The sequence below is a fragment of the Lagopus leucura genome, unplaced genomic scaffold (genome assembly GCF_019238085.1).
Source record: "Lagopus leucura isolate 7727_CA_CO unplaced genomic scaffold, USGS_WTPT01 Super-Scaffold_73, whole genome shotgun sequence".
In the NCBI taxonomy this organism is placed as follows: Eukaryota; Metazoa; Chordata; class Aves; order Galliformes; family Phasianidae; genus Lagopus; species Lagopus leucura.
Window position 1 is genome coordinate 23,052,292 of NW_024962252.1, and position 8,218 is coordinate 23,060,509.

Genomic DNA, 8,218 nt, shown 5'->3' on the forward strand with positions numbered 1-8,218 from the left:
GAGAGGAAATATAGATAAATGCTTCTTTATTTTAGTGTCAAATAAGTATTAAGTAAGTGGTTGCTTGTTGTATAGATTTTTTTCCAATGAAGTACTTTTATACCAATTCTTATCACTCCCAGTCTTTCAGAAGGGATGTTGTAAAACTAAAGTTTTTTGTCTTTTTTTTTTTTTTTTTTAAGATGAATATCAATTTATTTTTCATACAAAATATAGACTATTCTTTTAGTTGCTAACAAAAACAAATAATTTCCCTTTTATAGCTGTCCAGTAAAGACTTCTGACAGATAAATTGACTTACTTGACGGCAATCCTTGAGCCCTCTGTTTCCAAGATTTTGAAGGAAGATTTTCTGGGGCAGAGTCACTGCAAAACTGAAGCAGTTTTAAGAAGCAATAGAGGGAGAACAACGCTGTCCCATCTCTTGACTCAGAAAGATGAATGAAGAGGATATCATGGAAGCCAAGACTTAGTGAAAGTCATTCTAGTCCATGACAAGCTCCAGTGAACCTCTGGGAAACTAGTGAAGGTGAATTTATTTGCCAACAGACCATTACATCCTTACATCCTAGCTTAAGGTTGTAGTTCTGCCTCTGTTTTATTTTCTACTCCTATAGTCTGCCAGTGTGAATTCTCTAATCTCTTCCTCCTTTTTTTTTACTCTTTAGGAGTTTTTTTATTTTTATTTTTTTAATTTTTTCTCTTTTTCCACTTTCCTTTTAAATTGAAAAGCAGTATATTCAAACCTTATAAGTTTTCTTGGGTGTGAACATGAATATATGGCTATGAGCATATACTAGATTACATCCATGGAGAACTGCCCTCAGTTTGGAACAATCCTGTAGATTGTGCTATTAAGAGAATACAAGTTCATATTAATCCTTAAGAGACCCAGAGAGCTGAAGATTGCCAAATGTAATTTTCCACAAATAAAAATTGTCAAATCTTCACTTATGAAGTGTTATGATCAATTACTACATATTCTTGTGAGGTAAATGATGATCCCAATTCCATATCCTATAAGACATACAGAGAAGAGCTTGGACCTAAGGTCACAGTATAAAAACTTGCTTTTAGGATTTTACCACTTAAATACCTTCAAATGTCACTTAAAGAGGGGTTAAAGTCTATCTTCGCTGTGGATTTCCAGAAACTTATTCAGACACTATAGACTTTTGAACTGATATTTTAAGTTTCTGTTTCACTTTGAGCCTGTTGTTATTCACACTGTGATCTCATTTTGGTCAGATGCCTTACTGCATTCTCAGTTTAGTTTCATGTTATGATAATATGTTTTATGTTTATGAAAATAGGTTATAAAGAGTTTGTAATGAGAATAAGGGAATTGGCAAAACATAGTTTTTGAAGGTAAAAGAAGGAAAATTCTCCCTGACAGGAAAGAAATTAATATTTTTTTTGTTTTAATGTATTTATCCATAGAGAATGTCAAAGTCAAAAATTGAAGTGTGTGAAAATTACAGATGTTTGTAATACCTGTAGTTACTTTACTAGCGCAGTAAAATATCACAAGATTATTTAATTCCTCCTCTAGCAAAGAGCACATTATCACTAATAGACATTTCAAAAAGATACATAAATGTGCAGAGTCCCATTTGCAATGCTTGTAGAGATTCAGAGGCAATGACTTAATAGCAAGTTTAAATAGGATAATTAAGATTTCGTTTTACTTTAAAAGTCTGTGTTTCATTCAATTCCAGACTTAACTGAGAGAGTAAAAATTCACAAGAAATTAAATAAAATATGCATACAAGCCTTCACACACACGGAAGTTCCTAGCATTATGACATGTCTGCAAATAAAGAGAGAAAATACTAAATAGTGATGTAACACTTGCAGGAAGGATAAACAGCTTATGAATAGCAGGACAGTTGTTCAATATTCAAAACTGAAAATAAATCTGTATACCAGGTGAAAAATACTCTTAGAGAAGCAAATAAAAAATATTCAGTTGAGATAATAGAATAGATATCCTTTGTCCAAATGAGGAAAATAGAAGAGCAAAAATTAGAGATGTAGTGCAGCAAATTACTATAGCATACAGACAAATAATATGGTGCTGGTGGATTTTTAAAACACTGGCAGAAGCATGAGGTATAAAAAAGATATTAACGTCAGCTGTGATAGAATAATGAAATTTGTTCTTTGTGTTCATGATAGAGAGAATCTGAGGGAATCTACCTTCCCATCTGAGGTCTTTAAAACAAAGAAAAAGAGAATTAAACTGGCATAAACCCCTAGCTGCTTCTCAACTGTATGAAGCTGAGAGAATGCTGCTATCTGAAGGATTACTTTTAATGATAGTAATGATTACTACAAATGATAGTTTTATTAGAATAAAAAAAACCCAAATTTTTCCTTGTTTGTTCTAAAACTCACACAGAAAACATTTGGCTTGTCAGTTGCAACACCACTTGTGTTTGCAGTATTGAATGTGTAAGCAGCGATAAAAGCAAAGTTGACTGCATAAGTAGAGCTCATGCAGCAATGCACAGTTATTTGGAAGCTAGCTTTGTGAGTTTTCTAGCTGTGCAGGATCAAGTACACAACATTAATTAATTAATTAATTAATTAAAAGATAGATGTTTGGAACATATATCTGTGATAATCTTAATTTTCTGTTTCCATTATATGAAATCCAAAGTTCTGTATTATAAAAAGAGAGAAATGGCTCTGACTCATAAATTAGGAGAACATAAGTTTGCTGACGGTAGAAGTTCATTATATACTTTGAATGTTAATTTATTAGATGTTTCAAGTTGTTTTATGGTTTTTGTTCTTTTTCCACTAATTCTGTGGTAGCTCAACCTGCCTGTATAATCATCCTGAAACTCTTGTTTCTGCTTAAAAACTTAAAACTGCTTAAAAATTTTAAATGAGAGAGCACTCTCCTTGTTTTATCCATGCTTTGAACCCTTTTCCCGTTTCTGCTGTCATTGTGGTTATTAGTTAAGATTGCAGTTTGAGTACGGTAAGCTGATGAGCTTATGGCTTTGGCTGTCAAAGACAACCTCCCCCACATACATGCATAAGAGTAACAATGTACAACCTGAGAAGTGGTCCAGATAATTAATAAGTATCTGATGACTTGTGTTCCTTGGAAATGTGAAAATTCATTTGAATGTTAGCAAATTATATCTCAATATAAGAAGTGAGCCCAAGGGATTAAATGACTTTTTTTGACAGGAAAGCCACCCACACATTGCCAATAGTAGTTGGAAATAATATAAAAAATGCTAATTAGTAGCTTCAAATCTGAATCAAGTGAAGTGAATTTGAATTTTCAAATTCAAGTGAATTTTAAAAATTTGTCTGAATATTTATTTCAGGCCAACCGCAGGGGTTTTGGAGATGAGGATATGGAGGATGTGAGGCCTGCTACACTCCAATTGAAAAAGGGATATTGACAAAGTATGAAAGGGTCCAAGCTTATTTGGAAGCGGTTGGTACTGAAACACGTTTCCTTTTGGAACCCTGACTGCCTGTGCTGGGCTGGATGTTCAGAGGGTGGCTCCCCTCCACACGTTATGCAGCTGATACTATATGGAATAAGTGCCTCTCACCAATCACACATTTGACTCAAATAGGGAATTCCAGTTGTCTAGGAATCTTAGAAATGATTATGGCCTGGCCCAAAGGCAAAAATTTTGGAATATTGCCAGAAGGGGCTCCACTATATTAAAAACTGCCAGAAAATATGCCTTGGTCACAGATGGGTCCTGTCACATTGTGAGAAATCATCAGATGTGAAAGGCTACTGTATGGAGTCCTACACAGTGTGCTGCAGAAACTACTGAAGAAGAAGGTAAATTGAGATAATTCACAGAAGTGAAAGCCATCCAGCTGGCTTTACATGCTATTGAAAAAGAAAAGTGGCCAGTGCTCTGCCTCTGTACTGACTCATGGATGGTGGCCAGTGGAAGAAAAACAACTGGCAATGCAACAGCAAAACCATTACTTTTCCTCAAGTAGCTTGGTGCATGTGGTGGGATGTCCAGAGTGTACCTCAAGGAGATTTAATATTGGGAGAAAATAATCAATGATTTGAACTGTATGACATTTATTACTATGTAATCGTAGAATCATAGAATTGCTTAGTTTGGAAGAGACCTTAAAGATCATTGAGTTCCAAGACCCTGCTATGGGCAGATTGCCAACCACTAGATCATGCTGCCCAGGATCCCATCCAACCTGGCCTTGAATGTCTCCAGGGCTGGGGCACCCACAACCTCTCCGGACAACTTGTTCCAGCACATCAGCACTCTCTGAGTAAAAATGTATTCCTAACATCTTACTTGAATCGACTCTCTTTTAGTTTAAAGTGATTACCCCTTGTCCTGTCACTGTCAGACCATGTGAAAAGTCCTCCTCCTGCTTGTAAGATCCCTTAGAGTACTGGAAGACAGCAACGAGAGCTTCCTGAACCCTTCTCTTCCCCAAAATAAACAAGTCCAACTCCCTCAACCTTTCTCCGCAGCAGAGATGCTCCAGCCTTTTGATCATCTTTGTGGCCCTCCTCTAGACTTCCTTCAACAGCTCTGTGTCCTTCCTAAGACACAGTATTCCCTGGGGCCCTGCAAGGGCAGAGTAGATGAGGACAATCACCTCCCTCGCCTTGCTGGCCACTCTCTTTTGATTCAGCCCAGGACACTTTTAGCCTTCTGGGCTGCAAGAGCACACTGCTGGCTCTGGCTCTTTTTTTCTTTTTTTCTTTTTTTCTTTTTTTCTTTTTTTCTTTTTTTTTTTTCCTGATTCTCTCCCCCATCTATCTGAGAGAGGAATGAGTGAGTGGCTGTGTGATGCTCAGGTGCCTACCAGGTTAAACCACAATAGTGTGGATGCACCACCTGCTGCTTCATAGGTGCTGACATCTTCTGGAAAACAATAAGAATCTATTCTTGGTTTTAGAAAGAGAAAGATAACATGTCCATGGTTAAGGATTCATTCTCTTCAGAAGACTGGTTCCAAGCTGAGTTCCTTCGAATGTCCCTGTTTAGAATTTTTTGAAGATCTTAAGAGTTGAAATCCTAAGTAACATGCTATGAATTCAGTGCTGATCCACCTTTGAGAAGGAGTTTGGAGACAGTTTCTAAAACATTTTCCAACCTGAATAAGACTGTGGTACATAGAAGAGGACACTGTGCTGTGTGTGTCATGAGAGACTGTGACAGTTAATTTCTGGGGAGGGACGAGATGCAAGATACATGCCTGTTTATACAGCTGCATCACACTGCTCCTACTTCAACCTCAAAGATTTTATGCGTTTGAACCTTGAATTCATAAGTCATCTTTTAACATAATGAACTACTGTTGTTCAAACAAAAAATAACTAAAACAGACAACAAAAATTTTCACTTGAGTAGTTGTATGGTAACTGAGCACCTGGGGAAAAGCCCCCGGTCAGCCCTTGGGAGCACAGGTGAAGGCAATTCAGCTGTGTGACTGGAAGGGGTGGAGCCTGGCTGCACCTCTCTTAGACCTCATTTAAGGGCTGACTGCTACTGCTGAAGGATCTCTGGCTGGAGGTCTCTCCTTTGTGTGGTTTGCTTTGTGAGCCTAGCTCTTCAGAGCTGGGTGAGCACTTTTCCTTTGTAATAGCATTCTGTATGCACTGGTCCCTTTGGTGTTACACTCCCATATTGCCCTTCCACTGTATTGATCTTTCTGATTGTTAAAGTAGTGAAACCCAAAAATGGAGGGCATGTTAATGTAGTTTGCATCGACTCTATGGCTAATTACTGCTAGAATTTTTATGACTGCTTTGTAGTAATGATGATATCTCTGAGACTTATTTTGAATGAATCATGCAGGTGAGATGAGCCAATGTTTGCTTTTCTTGTTATTCATTTAATGGGTATTTTATCTGTCTTATTTATTTCAGAATATTTATGTAGCATCTTAGTGTCTCACCTTTGTTTAGAGAATTTATATTTCTGTCAAGAGAGATTGAAACAATTGTCAGAAAAGAATGGGAGCTGAACAGCATGAGTAGATTACATGGTTATAGTCTCATATGATCATCAAATGGAAAAGATATTCTATTTTCTGCAAATCCACTTAAACTAAGGAGCTGTCAGAATATGAGTGAGAGCTGACTCACAGTCTGCCTATCTAACATCCTATTTCTCTTGATTATTGGTCATATCAGTATCTTAAAAAGATTGCATGGAAAACTGATTTGTAAGTGTGGATGTTTGCACCAGGAAAGTTTCACCCTAATCTCTAGTGGTTATAGTTTTCTTAGCCTTCTAAAATATCATTTGGACACTGATAATAATAGTAACACTAAATCTATGAAAATATCTGCTCACTTCTCCCTGTCAGAGAACAAGAATGTGAAATACTTATGAGAAAATCCTGAAGACAAGAAGTTCTTGACTTCCCCAGTCTTATGGAAAATGACACTGGTATTCCTTATAATATGTAAATATGCAGAAGAACTTTTGCAGTACACGCTAATTTCAGGATGCAGTTAATATAACTGTAAGCAATTTAAAAAATGCAACTTTACCTTTTTTTGTTTTATGCATTTATATCTTTTCTAAATACTTAAACTCAGGTGATTCAGAGAGATGTAAACACCTGCATGCATACCCTTATATGCCTTTCCCTGAAGACTATATTTGCTGATCTTCCCGTAAGAACAGAAAAGCATCTGTTAAATATTTTCTAACCCTTGCTTTCTTCAACCATTATGTGACTCTTATTCCGAATATCATTAGAACATGAAATTGTGCTCTACTGCATGACTTTTACATTAATTAATTCAATATCTGATATAAGAAGTTCACTGATTAGCCACAATGCTCAAATTGTTTATCTTATTGCACTGTATTCTATGAGGGAAAGACTGCAGTAAGCTAATCTAACTGTAGGGTGAACTATTTAAAAAACAATTCAGAGAGACGGACTTCTGGGAAAATTTGAGCTGTTCAGACTTGAGAAGCTTGCTACATAATACCTTCTGTAGAATGAGTTTTCCATTTGCATCTTTTTCAAAGGAGATTGTGACATGCCTAGCTCTGGGCAACAGATTCTTGGAAAGGAAAGACTGACACAATTATACTCACGATGGTTGCCTGCTATTTCCTGATGTTAAGTTACCAGCATACATCTGTGCTAATAGGCAGAGCCTGGCATGTGTTATCCACTGTTATTTTTTTTCCCCTCGGGGCTTTCTTCCGTCATGTTGAAGAGTTCTGACAAGTGCAGACTGAGACAGCAGGCATCTTGCAAGTGAAACTCAATAGAAATCTCCCTGACGTGGAAGATGCGCATCAGAACTGTGCAGAATACACCAAAATCTCTCTTTTCCAGATGAGCAATTGCAGTGTCTTATTGGTATATACAAAATAGCATGACAAGAAAAATCTTAATGCAGGCAGATCTATGATATAAATGATAGTTTTTCTACCGAAAAATTAAGAAATGCTCTGCAAGCACATTCTACATGAGAAGCATGCCTTGCTTATCTATCTCCTACTCTAAATTTCTTAAGTAGTGATGGAATTTGGCCTGTAGTCCTGACTTGTGTTTTCTGAACAACAGAAGGTTGCTTGTTTAAATACATGGCCAAGGCATGTTCCTCAAGTATCTCTGAATTCCTGAGAAGCCCTGAAGTTTTTACTTTTGAGACAGAAATAAAATAAATATCTTGTGATGCTCTCTATACTGAGGGAAGTAACTTAAGCATTCCCATTTATGATGATGTACTGTACTAACTGTACCATTTTGCTGTTTAAAAAAAAAAAAGTCAGAAGTCAGAATACTATGACAAGGAATGAGCAGATGTCAGATAAGCTGTGTCTGCCAGAAAGAGGCTGAAATTAAATAGGTCTGTGATGAGCCGAGTTCATCATGAATGGGTTTAACGGTGCTCACCTTGAAACAGAAATGGAGTCCAATGAAAAAAAGACCAATAATCAGGATCCTAAGGAAAGCATCTTTTCCTAATGGGGACGTTAGTGAGAAGAAAAAAAATCCAGTAAAAGTACTATGATAGGGATTTGGGCCAATGAAGAAAAAAATACATGACATGTGAGACAAGATTGAAGCTTCTACATATTTTTAAAGTAGATAAAGGGGGATTAGCATATTGTTTAAAAGGAACTAGAAGACATAGTTTATGTAAGGCTGCTCAGAGAGGGTTCACAAACAGTAGAAGTACTAAATATTTAACAAAACATTCAGACTGTCAAGA